The sequence below is a fragment of the Wolffia australiana genome, chromosome 6 (assembly GCF_029677425.1).
Source record: "Wolffia australiana isolate 7733 chromosome 6, ASM2967742v1".
Lineage (NCBI taxonomy): Eukaryota > Viridiplantae > Streptophyta > Magnoliopsida > Alismatales > Araceae > Wolffia > Wolffia australiana.
Window position 1 is genome coordinate 4,673,283 of NC_135840.1, and position 23,877 is coordinate 4,697,159.

The 23,877-nt window shown below is 32.5% G+C and overlaps 1 long non-coding RNA gene across 1 annotated transcript; it reads right to left on the reverse strand.

Annotated features, from left to right (window-relative positions):
* Nucleotides 1-6,789: 6,789 nt before the first annotated feature.
* Nucleotides 6,790-12,661, reverse strand: LOC144704920 (uncharacterized). Its single transcript, XR_013581929.1, has 3 exons — nt 12,477-12,661; nt 7,826-7,882; nt 6,790-7,221 (listed from the first exon to the last, which is right to left on the reverse strand). It is a non-coding gene; the product is annotated as an uncharacterized LOC144704920 (long non-coding RNA).
* Between the last annotated feature and the right edge of the window lie 11,216 nt (nt 12,662-23,877).

Below are 23,877 nucleotides of genomic sequence, written 5' to 3' on the forward strand. Positions count from 1 at the left end.
CTAGATATTAAGTGTTTCTTCTCTTGAATTTGAGGTTTTCATGTAATTTGCAGAAATCAGTTTATAATTGGACTATAAATTTCGATGGTATGGGGTGAAACATAACCATATTACCTGTATTTTTTAAGATAAATTGCATAATTTTACCATTGAGCAATCATTATTCGTTAATATAATTTATACATTATTATTCTTATTAAATGATTTCATACCTCATATTTATAATGAATTCCGTGGATAGTTAAATTTCATATTTTTATTAACATGAATTTTTTATTTACATATTAAATATCTCATTATATGTCATTGTCAGATTTATTCTTCTAGTATATTTATAAGCTTTGCATATTTTATATTTAAATTTAAATTAACATCTCTGATAATATTTTATTTAAAATATAATTTTTAGATCGTTTCAGGATACTGAGTTTCCATTTTTTAAAAACCTAGAAAACTAAAGCTGATACAACAACCAGAAAATTTATGCTTAGGAGATATTATTTTTCCACTCAGATTTAATCTAAAATGGGATCATATAATTGGCAAATACAGTAATCATTAATTTTGTAGGATGTCACCTTTTTTATGAATGTATGTGGAATTATTGAATGAAACTCAATACATCATTCACAGAAGTAATTTTAAAATACTAAAAAATTTAAACAGTGTCTTCACGTTTCAATAAGAGGCTCCGTATAATTATAATTCTCACAAAAAACTAACAGTAAAAAAAGCTTTAAATGAAAGTATATAGTAAAAAAAAGGTACAAACTGAGTTATTTTTCCAATGATTACAAACTTGATAAGGAGATTGATTTCATTTGTTTTTTTCTATCCCCTTGATCACCCAGTGCACTTTCATACGACATTGATTGATGCAGTATTCTACAAAATATCATGCAAAAATTTGAAGGTACAAACTGGGTTACTACTCTTTCTTGTGTGATTGTTAGAATTTAATAACCTTCAAGAACAAGAACAAGTGAATAAGATAATTTTAAAAGAAAAAATCTCAAGAATTTAAACTATCTCAATATTAAAATCCTACAAGTTGAGATACATCTAATTCTCAAAGGTTCAATTAATGGCTTTATTTTTCACATTTGTGCAAATGATTTTTATATAGTTTCATAAGAAAATGAAACTTCAATAATAATTGTATAATCTGAATAGTCCATACGCCTGGATAAACTCAATTCCATAAATAACTACATAATTTTAGATGCTTCTTTCAAATAATTTATTCATGTTCAGTTGGTTTCTTCACGAAGACCTTTTATTCTATTTTATCAAATTTGGGATGTCATAATATCTTTAAAACACTATTCATTAAATCATGATTTAAATAATGGCATGTCACATTTCTCAAAAATGAAATCATTAAGACATTTGTTTATTTAATTTTTTACACATTTTAATAAAGGGTTATATCTATCACTCAAAAAAATAATGATACGGTTCTAACCATATCTATATGTTTAAAAATAATAAATGTAATTTAATAAAATTTAGATATTTATTAACTTATTTTTTCCAATCTTTAAATAAAGGCCATAATCACTATTGTACTACATAATGATATGGATCTAACCTCATGTGTAGGATTTCATAATTATTAGATGATTATTATAAAAACACATATTTATTTTTTTTCCTGAAAAATAGAAAAAGTATTTACAAGTCTCATCGGTAATTCTATTTTTATAAACTATCTTATTTTTATAATTTTAAAATAAAAAATTTCAGTCAAGTATTGGTGAATTAATTTTTTAATTTACCACGCGATGATGCATGAAAATTTCATAATAAGTTCTAGTACTTTTCATCCAAAATTTATGTTTTCAAGTTTATTTTCAATTATTCGTTGCTCAATTTTAAGTATGTAATGGTATTTAAACTTTTATAGAACTTGGTTGAATATAAAAATCAGTAGAATCAATTGACAGTTTTAGAGGCCTTTCATACAACTACATGGATATGTTTCCTATCTAAATATAGGAGAACTTTGTCACAAAAATATGGTAAATATCTTAATAATCTCCCATTATATATGGGACTATAAATATGACTACACAGGGTTGTAAAAGATTGGCTAATTGATCTATTATTTACTAGTCTTCTTATATTTATATTTTAAAAATATGTAATTCAATATCTCAATTTTATATATGTTTTCATGTACCTAAGTGTTTCATTGCATATTTTTAAATTAATAGCTTCGTTTTCGTCATCTTTGCATCAAAATACTCAAATTAGTTGAATATGCAATATTTTTCACTTCACGGTGTGATAAAAAATGATATATGTGTGTCTGAAGTATTTTTATAGTTTACATTACTATCCAAATAGAACTGGATTAATTTTTGTAGATATGATTTTAGTAATTTTTTGGAAGTGAAGTTTATGATTCCTCTTAGAAAAGGAGTAGTTTTGCTGAAGTATCTTTTTTATTTGTCATTTGACACATAGTACTTAAGAAAATATAATACTAGGTTAAGTCAAATAGGATCTATAGATAATTTTTTATTCTGAATCTTGTGGTTCTATAAATTAATATCAATATAACTAATAATAAAATATTCATTTAAATGATTATATTGAAAAAACTTATCCTTATAGTGTTATCTACGTAATCAAAGTTTATGCTCATTTCAAAAAAAAATTAAACAGAACTCCTTCAAAGAGGGAAAATATCTGATTTCTTGAATAGTAATTCAGTAAGAAATTTTGTAGAATGAAACTACAGAATTAACAATTGAAAAGTGATGCAGGGCAGCTTGGAAGCACATTTGTTTTGGGTAAAAAATATCATTGGTTCAGCTTATGTCAGCTATACCAATGAGTCTTCCTATGGCAGGTGAAGTATGCAAAGTTATGATGCACAAACTATATTTATCTAAAGTTATCCTAAAAAAAATTGTATTCTGACAATTGATTTATGTAAATAATAACATTTCTACTATGCATATAAATTATTTGAACTCTACGAAAAGTATAAGTAACTTCATCACCTTTAATATTTCTTTTCACTTCTGAAAGATAAAATAGTCACACTTAAGGAACATAAAAATCATTCGATGGCCTTTATTTATCACCAGAGAAAAATATAAATTCTGATATCACAAATTATATTTTTCAATTTGAAGAATAATTCACATAATTTTTAGTATGATAGAAATTATTTGTGTGTCACCATGTAATTGACACATGCAAATTTAAGTATGTTAAGTACCAAAACTCTTTTGACCTTTTCAAGGTCAAATGAACAGGGAATAACCATATTTTTTTGAATTTTGTAAATTTGAGATCCATATCATCGCATTGAACATGGGAAGAAGCTTGAAGATAACATATTAAAAAGGAAGGTTGATTAACGAGAAGGCCTTTCATAAATTTTTTGTAGTCTTTGTTGAGGCCAAGATTTTTATTTCTACTTGTTATACTTGAATTTCAGTAATTATGAAAGTTTAGGTATTATGATGGAGAATGGATAGAAATTATGATCCAAGAAATGAAATTATATAAACATAAGTAATTAAAAGGAGAATATGTTAATGAAATTGTCTAGACTAGATTTATGGTTGTTTTATACATGGAGGTAAAACATTTATGTATGTTTTATACATAAAATATTTATGTATGATTTATCGGGTCTTGGATTGATGTGATAAGGGATGGAAATATATGTGGCCTGAAACCCAATTACACATTTCATATCTCATTCCACGTTCATTAATATAATGCACTCATTTTATTCCACGTATGACGGTTATAATAAAGTCCATGAATACAAGATCAAACTTAATGAATTATGATGAGATTGTAATGCAGAGATCACTAGTCTTTAAAAATGTGTTCAAAATATTCATATTTGAAGGATACTGAAGAAGGATTTCCAAGTATCCGGATAGAATAACACTATCTAACCGCACTCATATGATTATGGCTTGTCCCATAACCATTATTCTGGATACACTAGTGATATATAATATGTGTTCTTTAATGGAAAGAGTTCACTGAATTGATACGTAAAAGTCCCTAAATGGTATTATACCAAAATTTTAATAAGGTCGATTCATGTCACACTTGTGCAAGTGGTCCTTAGACTTGAAACACCAAAGACATCTTGTAGAAGGACAATTATACTTTTACAATGATCTGCGAGGTCCTGATCATTGAATTATAAACAGTCTTAGTTAGGATGCTGCAAGAAGTTTGCAAAGATGATTGAGTGTTCAAGATGGGATATTCCACCCTCGGATAAGATGAGACAATTCAAGGAAGACGATTCTATGAAGTCTTTGGCCAAGGTAGTGAAATATCGTATAAGAGTTCCCTAATGATTTCCAAATGCATTAGGACTGAATCAAACTACCTTTTAGGTTTTGACAGTTGATCATAACTGAAGTGATCCTAAGAGCATCAAGTGGATGAGGTACTATACGTACATAGTAACTAATGATAGACATGCTCCCTCAGCAAGTCGATAAACACTCCTTTGTATCTTTTGGAGCATGAGGTATACCTTGGTTCCCCACAGGCTGGAGACTCGCCCTACCGATTGGGTTAAATAAATCTGAGATTAAGGTTCATTGGAATTATTAACTAGACTAACACATGGGCCTAGAGGGTCACACACAAATGGTCTTTTCGACATCAAAAGACATACCGATTTGGAATGAATAGGGGGTTTTAATAAAAATATCCATTTGGTATAAATAGAGGAAGGCCCTAAACAAAATTCACCCAAGCCAGAATTATTAACGGGTCTTCCCTTTCTTTTCCCTTCTTACCGTAGTTCCTCTCCATTCACGATGCAATCAAGACAACATAACATCAACAATGGGGTATGAATAAGGCTTGTCATGGTGGAGGAGGAGATTTGACGTGCCGAATATCATGTCATTCCCAGGTGATTCTTTTCATGGTTTTAATGATATTGTTACAACTCCATTTAAGTCTTCCACTACAAATCAGTCGTATTCTTCACCAGGTCAAGGCCCTATAAACCAACAATATGCAATTCTAAAGTATATAGTATTTTGTTAATCATGAGGTGGAACTTAGTTTCACGTCCCAAATGGCAGTGATGGGGGACCATCTCACCACAAGCATAGAAAGACGTCAACAACCTCGTCGAGCAGCTCGAGCCGACGCCTGCGATACATCGTTCAAGTACTCTGCTTGACGTCACATCACCAAGTGTTTGTATTTTATTGCTTATTTCAAATGTAATTTCCATTTTGAATTGTGGATAGGCCTATTTGTGTTTTGGGCCTCGTCCTTTTGAACAGTTTTATTTTTGCTTTCTTGGGAGGGACTCTCGTCAAGAGACAGTTCCTTCCCGTTATGGCCGATTGGACATGCCTTCGACTGTATATAAAGGCCGACGTGCCCAAGAGGACTCTTAAGTGAAGTTGAATTGAAAATTGAAAGGTTGAGTTTTTCTTTCTTAGTTCTTTCTTTCCACCAGTCGATAGTTCGTCTAGTAGACCGTGGGATCATGGTCGCCCTTCCACATCGAAGATTATCGTGGAACGTCACCATTGTCTGCCAGTTATCATCGATCAGCTTGCCATCCAAAATCCATTTTCTTGGTGCGTGAGCCCTTCAAGAAACGCCTTCTTGAACTGTTCTTGGAGCTTGGTCACTTGCCACTATCTCTTTGACACCATAGACATTGCCACCGTCATAGAAGCCGTGGTCTCCGCTCATCCGTGGTCGACTACGTCAAAACGCCGCCGGCCTGTTGCTCTTGTTGTCAACCACGTCAGCGGTAAGACCCCGTTCTTGGGTCCTCTTGCACCACGAGTGCCCTCCGCACTCTTGCTCCACGCCTCGCACCCCAGGCTGCATGTGCCGCGCCAGCCTCCGCGTGCTGCGACAACGCGTCCAACACGCCACACTGCGTGTCCTCACACCGCGCGGCATTGTGCATCGCGTGGCTCCAAAGCCCCTCACCGTGCTCCTCGCGCCACCCCAGAGCACAGCCTCGTGCAGTTTCGCGTGCCGCGCCCTGCCAGGCACTCGCGGTTTACATCCGCACGCCCTGCCATGCACGCCACGCACAACACCTATGTGTTCCGCCTGCGCGACCCTGTGCGCCCCAACGCCCGCCGTGTTGCGCGCCTTCGCACCGCCTAGTGCACAGACCCACGCGGATCCGTGCACCATGCCTCTGCACGGCCCGAGCGCGGCTCCACTTCCTAACCATCACTAGTCTTGTACCCATCACGGTCTCCACGACTTGTAGTGTGATCTCCTCTCCACACGTCGCACCCTTCTTCACCGCGCCAGTGCATTTGTGCTGGTTCTCGCCTACTAGCTCGTTGCTGATCATCTGCTCACCTCCGACTATTGCCCACCAGGTTCTGCCACTACCCCGCTGTTTGTAGTTTGGTTATTTCTTGCAGTATTGTTGATTGTGATCCGAGCCTCCAAGAGTTAGAAATTGTCATCACCAATTAGAATTCAGCCTCCCATTGTGAGAGATAGGATTTTTTTGTTGTAAACCACTAGTTACTTACTGAGGAGGATTGGACGTTGACTGGTAATTAAATTTACCCCTCATCTCGTAACATCTAGTTGGTCCAAAGGGACATTGAGGAGTCGATTGTGCCCCAAATTGACCTTTGTCAATTTAATTGATCGTTTGACTTTAACAGTCTTTCTTCGTACTTGTCGTTGATTTTAAAGATTACATCATATAAATCTTGCATCATTGTGCACATTTGTCTTCCTTGTGTTGCAACACGTGCTGCTCGATCCCGGCCGACTACGTGTTACATCAGCGAGAAAGTTAAAGAAAGTCCTCTCGCTCATCCATGGTTGCTACACACCAAGTGTTGCCCATATGACCCATGTGGCATCCTTCTTTTTTAAGATATTTCAAAATCTTAATGGAAGATGATCTTTCATATTATGTAGCAGAGCCAAGAGACGAGGAGCAGCGTGTATACCGATGTTGAGGGTACTTAGCGAGTGGGAAAGCCATGGGAGAGATGCGAGAGTACTTGATAAATGGGACTTTGTCAACCAGCAACACCTGCGATGGAGTGAATCATCTGCACCCAGATTTCTGACCTTCAATGTTCACCTAAGTATTTCCACGAACCACTCAGATCCAGCTTCTGCGCCTAAGGCTCTTTTGCAACAAGAATGGCATTGTCCCCCCAGCTGAGCACTTTGCCTTTGCCTAGGATGGCCCTTCATGTCTCCTTCCTGCATGATGAATTAAGAAACCTTAAAATAAGACAACGGGTTGCCCCTACAGAATTATCCATAAAAAATTAGTGAGTTCAACATGGGTTGACTTGATCATTAGTTTTTAATTAAACCATATACTTCTTACATTTAATTATGTTTCCATAACGAATGAAATTGATATGGATTTTCAAAGTCAATGTTTTGAAAATTACCTGATTTATGATGTCCTGTCAATGTTAAGGAATTGACAAGGCAAATGATATCAAATTTGGATGAATCAGGTATGGATGGAAAGTTGGGGAGTAGAGGATTTCAAATATACAAAAATCATGAAATTTGTATTTTCATAAGAGGATGCATTGAAGCTGGCGACGGTGTTTGAGGGAAGAATCACGCTTATGAACAACAGAACCAGTGCAAACAGGGCGGTCGCGATCGCCGCCATGGTCGCCTCTACCGAGCTTCGCCGGAGGAAGAAAATTCAAGATAACCGAAGGGAGAGTTCTTAAACAGCATTTGCAATTGGGAGTATACTGCGTGATCATTCTGGACGAGGCCGAAGGACAAGGGGGGACGGTAAACTTTAATTAATCTTGGCCATTTCCTCTAGTTTGAGTACCTCGTTGTTCATCTTCACCTTCACGCTTGCATGGAATGAAGCTGCATGTTCCCCAACCTACAACAGAACTAATGCTATAAGACTGGAGGCAGTGTGAAAACCATGAAGACTACTTACTACCTAGGTCTTGTTGCAGAATGCAGAATCAAAAAAAATATTGTAAGTCATCCTATATTTTTTTTTACTTCTTTATTTTCTTCTGTTTTCACAAAGCTTGTCTCATGACACGGTTCGAGATGACATTTTTTCATGGCCTTCAAATTGAGTGTGATTTTTCATTCAAAAGAAAAAAAAACAGGAAAAAGGATCAAACAAGCACAAAAACAAAAAATGGGCATACCTGATGTACCACAAATCATGTTTTCAAATTAACATTTTTTAAGGATTTATGAAGTCATATGCTGAAATGAAAATCCATTTTATGTTAACTTCCATTTTTATGCAATTATTCATTCATTATGTAAAATGCCATATTTTTAATGAATTTTTGCATGACTAAAAAATACTATGTAACTCGTTGATTAAATAGAAAGAAAAAAAATAAAAAAAATAAAAAGAGGTCTAAGCCGCCAATGAGCGCAGCCAAGGCTGCACCGCAGCCACTACCTGCAGCCGCAGCTAAGGCCGCAACAACATGCAAAGAACCCCACAGCCGCAGCCAGGTCACAACTCCTCAAAGCAGTCCAACAACTAGTTTGAAAACCATGAAGACTACTTACTACGTGGGTCTTGTTGCAGGAAGCAGAATCCAAAAAATATATATTGCAAGTCATCCTATATTGTTTTTTACTTCTTTATTTTATTCTGATTTCACGAAACTTGTCTCATGCCACAGCTCGAGATGACATTTTTTCATGGCCTTCAAATTGAGTGTGATTGTTCATTCAAAAGAAAACAAAACTGGAAAAAATATCAAACAAACACAAAAACAAAAAATGGGCATACCTGATGTACCACAAATCATGTTTGCAGATTAACATTTTTTAAATATTTATGAAATCATATGATGAAATGAAAATGCATTTTTATGTTAACTTCCATTTTTATGCAATTATTCATTCATTATGTAAAATGCCATATTTTTAATGAATTTTTGCATAACTAAAAAATACTGTGTAACTCGTTGATTAAATAGAAAGAGAATAAAAAAAGAAAAATAATCTATATATAATACTATTACATCAATAAAAAGGGTTCTGAGCCGAATATTAAATAAATTCCATTTTTATGCAATTATTAATTCATTATGTAAAATATCCTATTTTTACTGATTTTTTTGCATGACTAAAAAAATACTATGTAACTCATTGATTAAAAACAGAATAATAAAAATAAAAAATAAGAATAATATATATAATAATATTACATAAAAAAAAGGGTTCTGAACCAAATATTACATAAAGTCCATTTTTATGCAATTATTCATTCATTATGTCAAATGCCATATTTTTAATGAATTTCTGCATAACTAAAAAATACTATGTAACTCGTTGATTAAATAGAAAGAGAATAAAAAATAAAAATAGTATATATATAATACTATTACATCAATAAAAAGGGTTCTTAGCCGAATATTAAATAAATTCCATTTTTATGCAATTATTAATTCATTATGTAAAATATCCTATTTTTACTATTTTTTGCATGACTAAAAAAATACTATGTAACTCATTGATTAAATACAAAATAATAAAAATAAAAAATAAGAATCTATATATATAATAATATTACATAAACAAAAAGGGTTCTGAACCGAATATTACATAAAGTCCATTTTTATGCAATTATTCATTCATTATGTAAAACATCTTATTTTTAATGGATTTTTGCATGACTAAAAAAATACTAGGCAACTTGATGATTAAATAGAAAGAGAATAAAAAGAAAAAAAGAAGAATAATATAAAATAATATTACATAAATAAAAAGGGTTCTGAGCTGAGCATTCATTTTTATGCAATTTTTCATTCATTATGTAAAATTTCCAATTTTTAACGAATTTTTACATGAATAAAATACTATGTAACTCGTTCATTAAATGGAAAGAGAACACAAATAAATAATAATAATATATAATTATTACATAAATAAAAAGGGTTCTGAACTTTTTCATGACTTAAAATACTATGTAACTCATTGATTTAATAGAAACAGAAAAAAACAAAAAAAGAAGAATAATATATATAATACTATTACATGAATAAAAAGGCTTCTGATTTTTTGCATGACTAAAAAATAGTATGTAACTCATTGATTAAATAGAAAGAGAATAAAAAGAAAAAAGAATAATATATATATGATAATACTACATAAATAAAAAGGGTTGTGAATTTTTGCATGACTAAAAAATACTATGCAACTTATTAATTAAATTGAAAGAGAATAACTGTAAAAAAATATGAATAATATATATAATAATATTACATAAATAAAAAGGATTATCAATTTTTGCATGACTAAAAATTACGATGTAACTCATTGATTAAATGGAAAGAGAATAAAAAGAAAAAAAGAAGAATAATATATATAATATTATTACATGAATAAAAAGGGTTCTGAATTTTTGCATGACTGAAAAATACTATGTAACTCGTTGACTTAATTGAAAAAAAAATAAAAATAAAAGAAGAATAATATATATAATAATATTACATAAATAAAAAGGGTGATGAATTTTTGCATGACTAAAAAATACAATGTAACTCGTCGATTAAATGGAAATAGAATAAAAAGAAAAAAATAAGGATAATATATATGATAATATTACATAAATAAAAAGGGTTCTGATTTTTTGCATGACTAAAAAGTCATATGTGACTCATTGATTGAATAAAAAGAGAATAAAAATAAAAAACTAAGGATAATATATATGATAATATTACATAAATAAAGAGGGCTCTGAATTTTTGGATGACTAAAAAATTCAATGTAACTCATTGATTAAATAGAAAGAGAATAAAAAGAAAAAAGAATAATATATATGTGATAATATTACATAAATAAAAAGGGTTCTGAATTTTTTCATGACTAAAAAATACAGTGTAACTCATTGATTGAATAGAAAGAAAAAAAAGAAAAAAAAGAAGAATAATATATATAATAATATTACATAAATAAAAAGGGTTATGACGTTTTGCATGATTAAAAAAATACTATATAACTCGTCGATTAAATGGAAAGAGAATAAAAATAAAAAAAGAAAAAGAATATATATAAGAATACTTTATAAATATGAAGTCCATTTTTATGCAATTATTCATTCATTATGTAAAATGTCCAATTTTTAATGAATTTTTGCATGACTAAAAAATACTATGTAACTTGTTGATTTAATTGAAACAAAATAAAAATAAAAGAAGAATAATATATAATAATCTTACATAAATAAAAAGGGTTCTGAATTTTTGCATGACTAAAAAGTACTATGTAACTCATTGATTAAATAAAAAGAGAATAAACAGAAAAAAAGAAGGATAATATATATGATGATATTACATAAATAAAAAGGGTTATGACGTTTTGCATGACTAAAAAATAATATATAACTCGTTGATTAAATAGAAAGAGAATAAAGAGAAAAAAGAATAATACATATGTGGTAATATTCCATAAATAAAAAGGGTTCTGAATTTTTTCATGACTAAAAAATACAATGTAACTCGTTGATTGAATAGAAAGAAAAAAAAGGAAAAAAAGAAGAATAATATATATAATAATATTACATAAATAAAAAGGGTTATGACGTTTTGCATGATTAAAAAAATACTATATAACTTGTTGATTAAATAGAAAGAGAGTAAAAAGAAACAAAGAAGTAAAATAATATTCTTGTATATTGATATTGCTCGAATTTAGAGGACTTCGAGGACCTTTAGTCTGAAACACCCCGAAGTCGCGGTCAGGCCGTCGCGCCTCATAGTGACCCTTTATACAGTCCGCTCTACATATGCATCTCATTGAAATATACGTTTTTATCATTTTTTAAAGCATCAATAATGGATTAAAACCACGTCGTCACGGGCTTTTCTTAAAAGCGATGACATAATCTTGACCGTCGATCTTCTTTTGAAGATCGAACGGTCAAGATAAGGTTTTAATGTTCTTTTATTTCGCCATTATTTTCAGGCGACAGCTCAGTAGAGAGCGCTGTCGTGGACAAATCAGACACGCGCACGTTGACAACCGTTGCTGAGGTGACACCGCTGACGGAGCAGGGTCCACCGGAACTTAAGAGGGTCCACGACTACGATTAAATCGTAGCCGTTGAATTATCAAGGCAAGGATCTAACGGTTTAGGAGCAGTTCGGACCTTCCCCTCTTCTCGCCGCCGTCTCCGTCGCCGGAGCAGTTATTCCGGCGACGAAACGGCGGATTTCCGCCGATTCGTCGCCGTAGACGGCGGCTGGATGGTCCCAACCGAGAAGATAACGTCTTTAGACCGTTAATGAGCTATAAAAAAAGCTATCAACTGCCGGAAACGGATCTTTTTCGCCGCCGAATTCTAGATATAAAATTGAGTTTTCTTGAACGAAGGAGCGTTATTTTTAGTCATTCTCTTCTCGGTTCTCTTCGTCGTCGGTCGTTAAATGTCCGTTACCTGAAGGGAGATCTAAAGGAGAGAGATACTCGAAGAAAGATCAAGGAATACTTACCTGAAGGACGACGCGGCTGGAGACGGGTCAGGAGCCGTCGGCGACCTCCATCCACGGCAAAAATCCAGTAAGTAAAATACAATTTGCTTTATTATTAGTTGATATATCATCTAGTGTAAGAACGGATTGAGGAATCATCATCAATCCATTTCTCGAAATCGAATTGGGTCGAAATTTCTGTGGTGCATTTCTTCGAACATTTGACGTGCTCATCTCCTAAACGATTTTTAAACATTTTAAATATTTCTTAACCAATTAAAATCTATTAAAAAATACAATAAAATCTAGGAAGATATACTTCCTATTTTAAATACGTCTTAAGATAAATACCTTAAAAAAATCACTCTCGCTCCTTATAAATATCCATTTAAATCCAATCTCTTTTTTTTTGGCATTTTATCAAATACTTTGTTTTCAATATTTGACTTCTATTTTTCTCCAATAAATCGAATTCTAAAAATCCTCCTAAAATTTCCTAAAATTATTAATATTCCTCTACTACAAATATGTAAAATTCAGGTCTAAATAAAATCTTTGGATGGGACTTCATTTATAAAATCACTATTAAATTATTTCTTCGTCTCTTTTAGACATTACAACAAACACCTAGTGGTGCTTGTTTATCACTATTGTGGAAATTTCCTCCAAAATATCTTAAAGCTCCACTTAATCTTCTTCTAAAAATTCACCTCATTCTCTAAGTTTGAATGCAAGTAAATACTAAAAATGATTGAATTGCCCATTAGTATTATCATTCTTAAATTCCTTCTCACTATTCCCCAAGTCAATAGTCAATTCCAACTCTATGAGCCAATCCCTGTGGAGATGACCTTACTCAACACTATACAACTCTGAGTAAGTTTATAAATTCAAAAAAGATTATTTGATTGAAGCGAAAATAATAACAAAAAAAAATATAACACCCATTTTCGCCTTCATCAATACCTAAAGTATTATAGTATCTTTTTTTGCTCCTTTATCATGCCAAAATCCAATATTAATTTTTTTCTATTAAAGCCTGCCCCATTGCACTTGTATAGACCCATGCGACTTTCTCCAAGGGTTCTGTATGGAAAGTCAACATAACCCTAAGGGTTCTGTTAAGACGCTCGTAGTTTCAAGGCCATGCAAATGCTCTAGGAGGGCTATTTTAGTCAAGTGAAGACCTTAAAAACTGTCGCATCAATTTTACCCTGTTAAGGTTTCTCTTATGTGTTCATTTTTCTATTCTTTTTATTTTACCATCAAGACCTCTAACACAAGTTTTTCATGAATTAAGACCTTTAACTCGCCATGTATCTCATTCTTGCATCAACTTTCTCCGGTCAAGGTTTCCCTTACGTTTTTATTTTCTACCCTAATTATCAGTAAATAAACTACTTTTATGTATTAAGAAATCTGGACTGTTTAACTCGCCAAGTATCTCACACATGAGTGCTCAACGCCATGTAAGTCACTGTTGCATCAATTTTCTCATGTTCGGGTTTATCTTATGTTTTCTGTTCTGTATCTTAATTATTTCAGTATTTAGACTATCCGATATAAAAATTTTTGTACGAATTAGGAATCCTGGTCTGTCTAACTCGCCATGTATCTCACACAGGAGTCATCATGGCCATCTCGTATTAAGGTTTCTCCTATGTTTTATTTTTCTTTCGAATTATTTCAATAACTAGACCTCTAACATAAAATATTAGCGTGAATTAACTATCTTGCTCTGTTTAACTCGCAATTTATCCTACTATTGCATGAATTTTCTCCTTTCAAGGTTTGCCTTATGATTTATTTCTCTCTCATAATCATTCCAATTCCAGATCTCCAGCATAAAAGTTTCTATGAATTAAGAATCCTAGTCACTTGAACTCGCCATGCATCCAACTATTGCATGAATTTTCTCATGTTAAGTTTTCTCTTAATGGGGTTATTCTTTTTGTTTTTCAAGTTATAGGCCTCAAATTGGGTTGCTGTATGTATATCCTAAAATGTATGTATATCCTAAAGGTCAATGCCATAAATAAAGAAGGATGTACTTATCAGGTGGGCCAGTTGAAATGACAAGCCATGATGGTGGCATAATATTGAAAATCCCTCCCTAATCACATGGCTTGTACTATGTGAAGAAATAAGGTATCACCTTTGGTATAATATAAAGAATTTATCACAAATGGTAAGTGATGGATAATGTGGACTACAAGCTGGGTCACACTTCAATGTCTCAATTATGTTCATTTAAATAAACTATCATTCACCTTGTGTGATGTTTATAGTAAAATAATTAAATATATGTCATGATTATGTGAATTAAGATGAAATCATAATGAATTAATATATTTATTTATTTCCCAAAGGATACTCGAGTTGGACATAAAAATATCAACATTGAATAACACATATACGATGAGTAGTGTTCGCCGTCCCGATATCCGTCTCATATCCGGTATCGGACAACCGATATCCGATGTCCGGAAAAAAATTGGATGGTTCTGGATATCGGATATCGGATATCGGGTGATATTCGTCTATCAGGGGTTAGACGGATATCGGTACTGGATACCGGGGGGTGAGGACGAAGACGGTATCGGATACCGGATATCGGAAAACCAATATCCGGATATCGGTTTCACGATATCCAGTATCCGATACCGACCGATAAAATGATCATCCATCTGACATAGTTTTACTTAGTTAATATCACATAAGTAGATTTTAATATGTATTCAATGCCCGTTATTATATAGTAACAATTTTTTTTTATCTTTCCATATGGGATAAAGGGATTCCGAGTTTACCACGAAACCAGAATGCCTTTATCCCATATGGAACAAATAAAAAAATGTAACGTGTATATAATGACTTGGTTGTATAAAAAAATAACAATTTCTTATGGTGCCCCCTTGCCAACGTTACCCCTGCGAAATATGAAATGTCAATTGACCATATTTTTAGAGAAACATGGTTTCGTGTGCTCCTCATATTTTTAGAGAGTGAGGCATGAAAAGCTAGAGAGAGAGGGAGAGGGCGAGAACTAGAGAGAGAGACTGAGAGAGAGAGAGAGGGAGAGAGAGAGAGAGAGGAGAGGCCGAGAATGAGAGAGAGAGAGGGAGAGGGCGAGAACTAGAACGAGAACGAGAGAGAGAGTGAGAGAGGGAGAGAAGGGTATACGATGCGGATATCGAAAACCGATATCCGCATCCGACATCCGGTACCGTCATCTATCCCCCTGAGACGGGAGACGGATACCGGTACGGATATTGGCACTGTAGCAACCGATATCTGATACCGATATCCGGTATTCGGATATCAGAAAAAATGGATACCGTAAAATTCAATTCCGGTATCCGGTTCAGCATCCGTCCTGATACCGGTATCCGATACCGGCATCAGGACGGGCGAACACTAACGATGAGCATGGCTTCTCTTGTAGCAATTAGCATGGATATACTAAGGTTATATATTGGGCACTCTTTAGTAAATATTTCCCTGAATTAATCAGTAATAATCCATAAATGTTTCTAATACTATATAATAGGATATCTGAAGGTCAACAAGTTAGATGACACTTTAAAAACTATTTGATGAAATGAAAGGGTGATGATTCACTATCTTCAATAATTCATCATAGGAATGAGATTTATACTTTATTCTTCACTGAGTGTTCTTGGATAGAATTTTGTCAAGGAAAAAAGGACGTGTTTTTCATATCGAGTTCTTGTAATATGACCGATGATAACTCTCTAAGAAGAAAATTTCAGTAACATTAATTTCAATTCATTTTTCTGGTTTTATATAAAAATATTTGTGGCCATGAGTTTAATGGAAATATATGTGACCAGCAAGCCAATCACACATTCCACATTTTGTTCCATGTTCATAAATACAACATATTCATTATAGTGCACGTGTGATGCTTATAATGAAGTTCATGAATACATGATCGAAATTAGTAAATTATGATGAGATCATAATACAGAGATCATTAGTCTTTAAGCATGTGTTCTAAATATTCCTATTCGAAGGATACACAAGAAGGAGATCAAAGTATCTAGATAGAATAGCACTATATAGCCTCACTCATATGAGGAGTATGGTTGGTCTCGTAGCCATTAGTGTGGAGACACTAAGGATAGATAGTGGGTGCTTTTTAGTGGAAAGAATTAACTAAATGATCCGTACGAATCCCTGAATGGTATTATACTGAACTGTCGATCAAGTTGATTCACGTCATGGTTGTGAAAGTGGTCCTTAGACCTAAGACACCAAAGACGTCTTGTGGACAGACGGTTGTACTTTGACTATGGCCAACGAGTCTCTAATCATGGGATTCTAAACGGTCTTAGTTTGGGTACATCAAGAAGTTCACAAAGACGACTTGGTGGACAATATGGGATCGTCCACCCTCGATTGAGTCTCCGATGATTTCCGAATGCATCAGTACTAACTCAGATGACCGATTACGGTTTGACAGTTGACCATACCCTAAGTCATCCAAGGAGCATCAAGTGGATGAGGGACAATACATACATGGTAACCAATGACGAACAGATTCTATGAAGTGAGTCGATACACACTCCTTTGTATCTTCTAGACCACGAGGTGTAGCTTGGCAACCCATGTGCTGGAGACTCAACCTTTCGATTGAGTTAAATTGATTTGACATTAATTAATCAATCTGATGATATAGTTAATAAAAATTTGAAGGCCAATAAAGGTTATTGGGCTGCTCGAGTCGTTAACTAGACTGATACATGGGCCTAGAGGGTCACACGCAAATGGTCTTTTGGATGTTAGAAGATATACTTAAGTTTTGGGGGTTTTATGAAAAATACGCACTTATATAAATAGGGGAAGGCCATGAATAAAATTCACCTAGGCTAGAATTGTTCAGGGGGCCTTCCCTTTCTTCTCCCTTTTCCCCACACACCCTCCCCATGCCTGATGTGATCGGGACGACGTAATAATGATGATGGACATAGAATGGGGCTCGTCAACGAGAAGGAGGAGATCCGACGTGCCAAAAATTGTGTGGATAGATCTAGAGGCTGCACACTTGAGTAGCTCAACTATCTCACTCGGGGATCCAAGAAATCACGGATGTCATCCGTGAAAAGGTACTTCATTTCATGGTTTTATCGATGCCTCTGTTCAAGTCTTCCGCTGTAAAATATTTTGATTTCTTTGTCCATGTGAAGGCCTCTAAAACACAACAGAGTTAAACACCAACTTTCAAAGATCAGACATGCACTATCAGGGCCTCGATATGCATGCGCATGTTTCTCCCTAAGCCCATAGAGTTACTCTTTGTTTTCTTCAGGATGTGCTTTGTCAAACAGAGATCTTCATGTTCAGCCCTGACCTAAGTGTACTTGATATTGGAAGAAGTTAATTCCATGAGGAGGTATTTACAATTATTAAGATTATTAAGTAAACTAACCCTTTGATGTTAAAACTATTACCATAGTTCACTACACATGCACATTGTATAAGCTTATTACTCCAATGTTTGAGTTTGTGATAATGGTAGACTCTGATAAGCATGAATTATAATGTGTTATTGCACATTAAACAAATATTTAGTCATGAATTATAAAAATAAGAATACACCGATGAATGATTAATAGGTGAACATACAGTTAATCTGATTTCTATATCATTAAATCCACCTAAGTTAATTTTAGTTCAAGGACTTTGGTGGATTTAATGAGTATGTATGGAGTAAAAATATGAGAAAAAAAGAGTTCCGAGACATAAATTGGATCAGAGGAGAAGGCCTATACAAGAAAAGTGCATTTTAGGACAAGTCAAGTTATTTAGGCCCCCATGACTTGGAAAAAATGATTCCACATTCTGCCCATGTTTCCCACAACTTTATTATAACAGTTCCACATTTTTTAAATCTGGTGTAAATTTGAATTCCACATTAGACCTATTTTACGGATCTAGACCGAGAAAGGGTGTGGATCTGATGAGCAAATGAAATCATCTTAGGTATCCAGCCCTAGGACAATAGATGGGTTTTTATTTAGTATAAGCTAAACTAAGAAAGTTGGATTTGCAGAAAAAAAGATATTTGAAGCATTTTAAGATTCTTCTTAATTTATTTCTCTTATTATTATGAATATTTTTATCATCAACCTAGCTTTGGCTATGCTATAAAAATAGGGATTTTCTAGGGCACTTTCTTGTGCATATTTTGTGCAAAGAGTGAAGTTGAGGAAGTCTTGAAATTCTTAGGGAGCTAATGATTTTTGGAAACAATAATCCAATTATTGGCAATTATGGGGGTCTGTGCATATCCATTTACTAAGAAACGATAACTCACCCTCATTCATTGGTTTTTCAGAACCACCATCTATTTTTAGGAGATTATGCCTGCCCTTCTCACCCACTTTGCACTGCTATCCTCTGCATTTCCACTACTCTCTGTCATCAAAGTCCCAATTTATGCTGTTAGCTTTCATACTTTTTCTGCTTCCACCAAGGGCTTGTCACTACTATGATATCAGCTACATACTTTGCTTCTTTCCATGCACAACGACTGCCTGGATTGACGCATGACCACCATCATATCGACACTGTCAGCTTAAATAAGACAAGCTTTATGCATCATTTAAACTTAATCATTAAGCATATTAAAATATATGTACTGCTTTAATTACCATGTATTGAATCTAAAAACGTATCTAATCTATGTATCACATAAAATAAAATAAAATTATGTAATAATTTGTGTAAATTTTCTATCTTTTCTCTAATAAATCACTCCTCCACTTATTTTCACTAAATTGTAAATATTAATTTCCATATCACAATTCTCTATGTAGATGATACTTACTCATTTTATCTCACCTAATCTATTTATAACAGGTAAATGAACATTTCTATCAAATTCAGATGTGATTCTTAATGGCTAATCGGCATAAATTGAATTTATTAGGCTATCGGGTCCATCGTGAATCTAAAGGGCCTAATTCCCAATTGGCCTGTATAGGCTCTTCCCTAATAATTTAAGGTCCTCCCAACTGAATATCATTTATTCCCTATGATATTTTTTTCTTAAATAACCTGAATATCATAAACACAAGTGATTCATTCATTCATTTAAGAAGAAAAAATCGTATATGTTTTCCTTATCAGATTCTTTAACCTAGGAAAAATGATGAGAGAAAGATTGAAAACTGATGAAGATAACACTAACCTCATCATCAAGTGCCTAAGGGGCCGAGTGGTGTTCTTTTTATAAGTCTTGATCTGAATGTCACTCTTTCGATCATTCGCTTTTGGAATGCAAAACAAAACTCAAACACTCCTCTAACTATAATTAGGAAGAAAATCCTTGGCTGCCTTTTTCAAATGGGGGTCTATTTATATCTCCAGGGCAATGGATGGATAGAGGGGAAAAAGAAAATTCTACCCTCAAATTTCAGCCTGAAACTCCTAGATTGTCTAACACTGCACTTTGAATCTGGAGCAGTCTAGGTCCTTCATTTTTCTCTCTCCTCATCTCGAATCGTGCCCTAGAATCATCATATTTCTTGAAGATTTTGTGTCTTAACATGCCTTTGAAAATGCCCTCCGATGATGGGCTAATACATGCCACACTTTTTCTATAGGTGCCAACTATTGACATGATTTTCGGTGCTTGGAATGGCACCCAATCAAAAGGGCCACGTGTGTCTACAAAAATAAGAAAATATAGAAAAATAATGGTGAATTTAATTCACTTTTTTCGTCAGTTATTTTTCATTTTCCTCATGTCCCAGATCCTTAAAATGTATCAGCTTATTCATTTCAGAGGACTTTTTTTATTTGTCTTGATTTTCTGTTAGGTAAAAGTGATTTTTTATTTTTCTGCAAATTTAATTAGCTTCCACAAATGATTGACCAATAAAATTATTTTATTTATTATCTTAACATTAGAAAATTCTTTTAAAAAACCAGAAAATTGGGAAAAATTGGATCATTTATAGAAAATATAATCAAGTACTAAAATTATATAAATCATAAATTATTGTCTGAATTGTAAAAAAAGTTCTTTATTAAACTAATGACACAAAATCTGTTAAACTACCTTCAAATTAATAAAATGTGGAACTTTAATAAAAATCTAATAATTCATTTTAAGCTTTAATAACATGATTTTATGATATTTAAATAGAAGAAGCACATAAAATACATGAAATTTCTAGTAAAAATATCATGTCATTTGTTATTATCCGTAATATACACCATAAATTATAAAAGATAAACCAGAATAATGAAATAAATGCTTATGTAGTAAGACACAATGCCGAACATAATGATAGTTTTGAAACACCTATATCAAACGTCTATCCTAGTCTATATTGATATGAATGCCGAGTATATTCGTTGAGGCTCCCACATCCATAATCCCTGACTCCTCAACATTGTCATATATTTCGAAATCTAATAATACTTTTCAACATCAATAAGCATAACATCTGCAAAGTGCATAGGTATGATTTTATTAATGGAATAGTCATAGTTACGCACGTTATTTAAAATCTTTCATATGTCGCTTAAGGTATTTTACCATTTCTAGATATTTCGTTCATCCATAGAATATATTTATCTAATTGTAGAAAAAATTAAGCATTGGTGGTCACTGGTTGTCAAAAATAGAGTTTATCATCCCAATCGCCATTGAGAAAATAAGTATTCCTATAATATATATATATCCAATTTTTCTTGTGAAAAGCATTTGCATCACAATCCTGAACCACATGCAATTTACAGGATGATATCTCATTAAAACAAACCACATGTTTATGTACTTATGCCATCTGAATGAGTACGTATTTTAAATATGTTTGATCTGATGCAGATGCCAATACCTTAATCTTGATTACCCAGTTACATTTGATATTAATCATTCCTACTATAAGCATTACAAGAAACAAAATTTTTCTTCTGTCTGAATCCCTCTTATTAGGCATGTCCCTAAGCCATATATCATTATCCTAGATATTAACCATCTCCTTAAAGGATTTCAGTTCGTCATGACCTGTTAATATAACGCATGACATGCACGCATCATGTTAAGAAATTGAAATGGTCCCCCACAAACCTTGGCTTCTCGTAAGTATCATTATATGACTTTAAGAGTTATACTCATGTGGAATAGCCCTTCTAGACTTTAAATCCCTTCATCCTCATGTTGTATACCAAGAGAACACACTTGAGCAATAGCATCAAGATTTGATTTCTCATATTTGGATTGAAGGCATACAAGAAACTAAACATTCTAAGCTGGAATAATGTTTTTGTTTAAAGGTCAATAACTCAATATAATTCACACCCCAAAAAAAATTAATCTATAAGATAATAAGATATAATTCCAGGCAAATTATTCAGCCAAAATCTATCGGGAAATGATAATTTAACTATCAAATTACCTGATATGTCTGTTTTGTAAATAAATGATGATGATTATAAGGATTTATACTCAATGCAAAACGATTTTGGAACCCATAATATTATCAAAATTAACCATATTTAGGGCTATTTAGGTCTGAACTGATATCAGTATATAGTATCATGATATTATTCGCCATCTGCACTCAAATTCATATTTTAAAGTCTAAAATGGTGTAAAAAATCACATAACTGACTCAAATAGATGATTTAGACCAAGGGATTAACATAAATTTATGATTTTAAATTGTTACTGAATGAAATTAATTGAATTAAAATAGTATTATCTATGATTGAGTCAATACATTTAACATAGGGAAAGTAAGGGTATTCTCCACATGGAATTAGGTATTGAATTATTGATGTTGATTTGGGAAGGTAAATAAATATAGTATGTGAATAAATTAGTGGAAGAGGAAAATATATCGACCCAACAAGGAGACATACCACAGAATAATTAGGTGATTTAATAATTAGGTTGTAATGTTGATAAATATGTTCAATAGCATATATTGTATTACTGGATAATGAAAGTTTAATTTTTTGCAATACAATGCATTTTTTAGATTTAAGTGATCCTCTTTATATCCCATAATAAACTTCAAGAATAATGTTAAAAATACAATTATGAAATACATTTTACTCAAAATTCCAATGCTATTTACATACTGAGAGTTAAAAAAATGATACAGAAAAGAGAAAGGTAATATGTCTACTGAAACTTCAAATATTCTCCAAAATTCTTAGAAAAAAATTGATGACTATTTTCCCTGAGATATTCTAATATTTTTTAATTTATTTGTGCCCCAGTTCTTCACATGCTGGTTTGTTCTATTTTTTTACTGATTTAAGGGATGTGTCTCCGAGAGAAACAATTAAAATAACCTTGACCAAACTTTATCTTGATCCAAAATTATGTAAGAAGTCGACCAATTATATTTTACTCCAGAATACATGAATGTGACATCCTTCCTTGGATCATAAATATAAACATCCTTATTTGGATCCTTCTTTAGGCCAATTATATTTTACTCCAAAATCAATGAATGTCTGAAATTTATCATCTAATAAACATGAATTCAACTCACATAAATATACAAATCATTTATTAGAAATAAACTTATGGACCCACCTGATGTTAATAAGGTTTAGTCCATAAAATGATGAAACTAATATGTGTAGACAGAATATTGAAGTAGGTTATTTTCATGGTGCATCAAAGAAAAGTGATATTCCGTTGTTTATAAAAATAAATATATCACATAATAGATATTTATGAGAATAATCATTCACATAATTGAATGATTTCATTAAAATCAGAAATGAGAATAAAATAATATTTCTAGCATTATATGAGTAATGCTTTTAATTCTCATAAATATCTCAAATGTATGAATGTACAAACATGTGAGGTTCTAATTAGTGGCCCTCTCTAGCTGCTTGCCAAATATATGTCCAAGCTTTTCTTATCCTATTAAGGGTGACTAAATTTACCAAATTTATCTCATATCATGAAGAAGTAATAATAATAACCATCATCAACACTAAATCAATGTTTTTCAAAAAATATAACATTAAATGAAATACACAACTTTTTCGTTAAATGAGGTGCAACTTTAGGAGTGGAAGCCATGCATTCTTTATTTTTAAAAATAAATATTTTTGAAGAAAAAAATTTAAAAATTAAATTAAAAATCATTTTTTAGATTATCATGAATGAAAAAGAACCATCATATTTCATAACCATTTGTGGTTATATTTGTGGTTTATTGTTATCAAAGAGTAATTAAGTCCTAAAACTGATGTGATCAAGCTTACTATTAAATTCAAAATTACATGTAAATTTTCCTTTATTTTCATAAAATTTATATTATACGTGTCAAGTCATATAACATGCTAGTCATTGATAAAAGAAAAATAAATGTCCCTTATAACTTCATACAATCGAATCAAAACTTCATACTTGAAT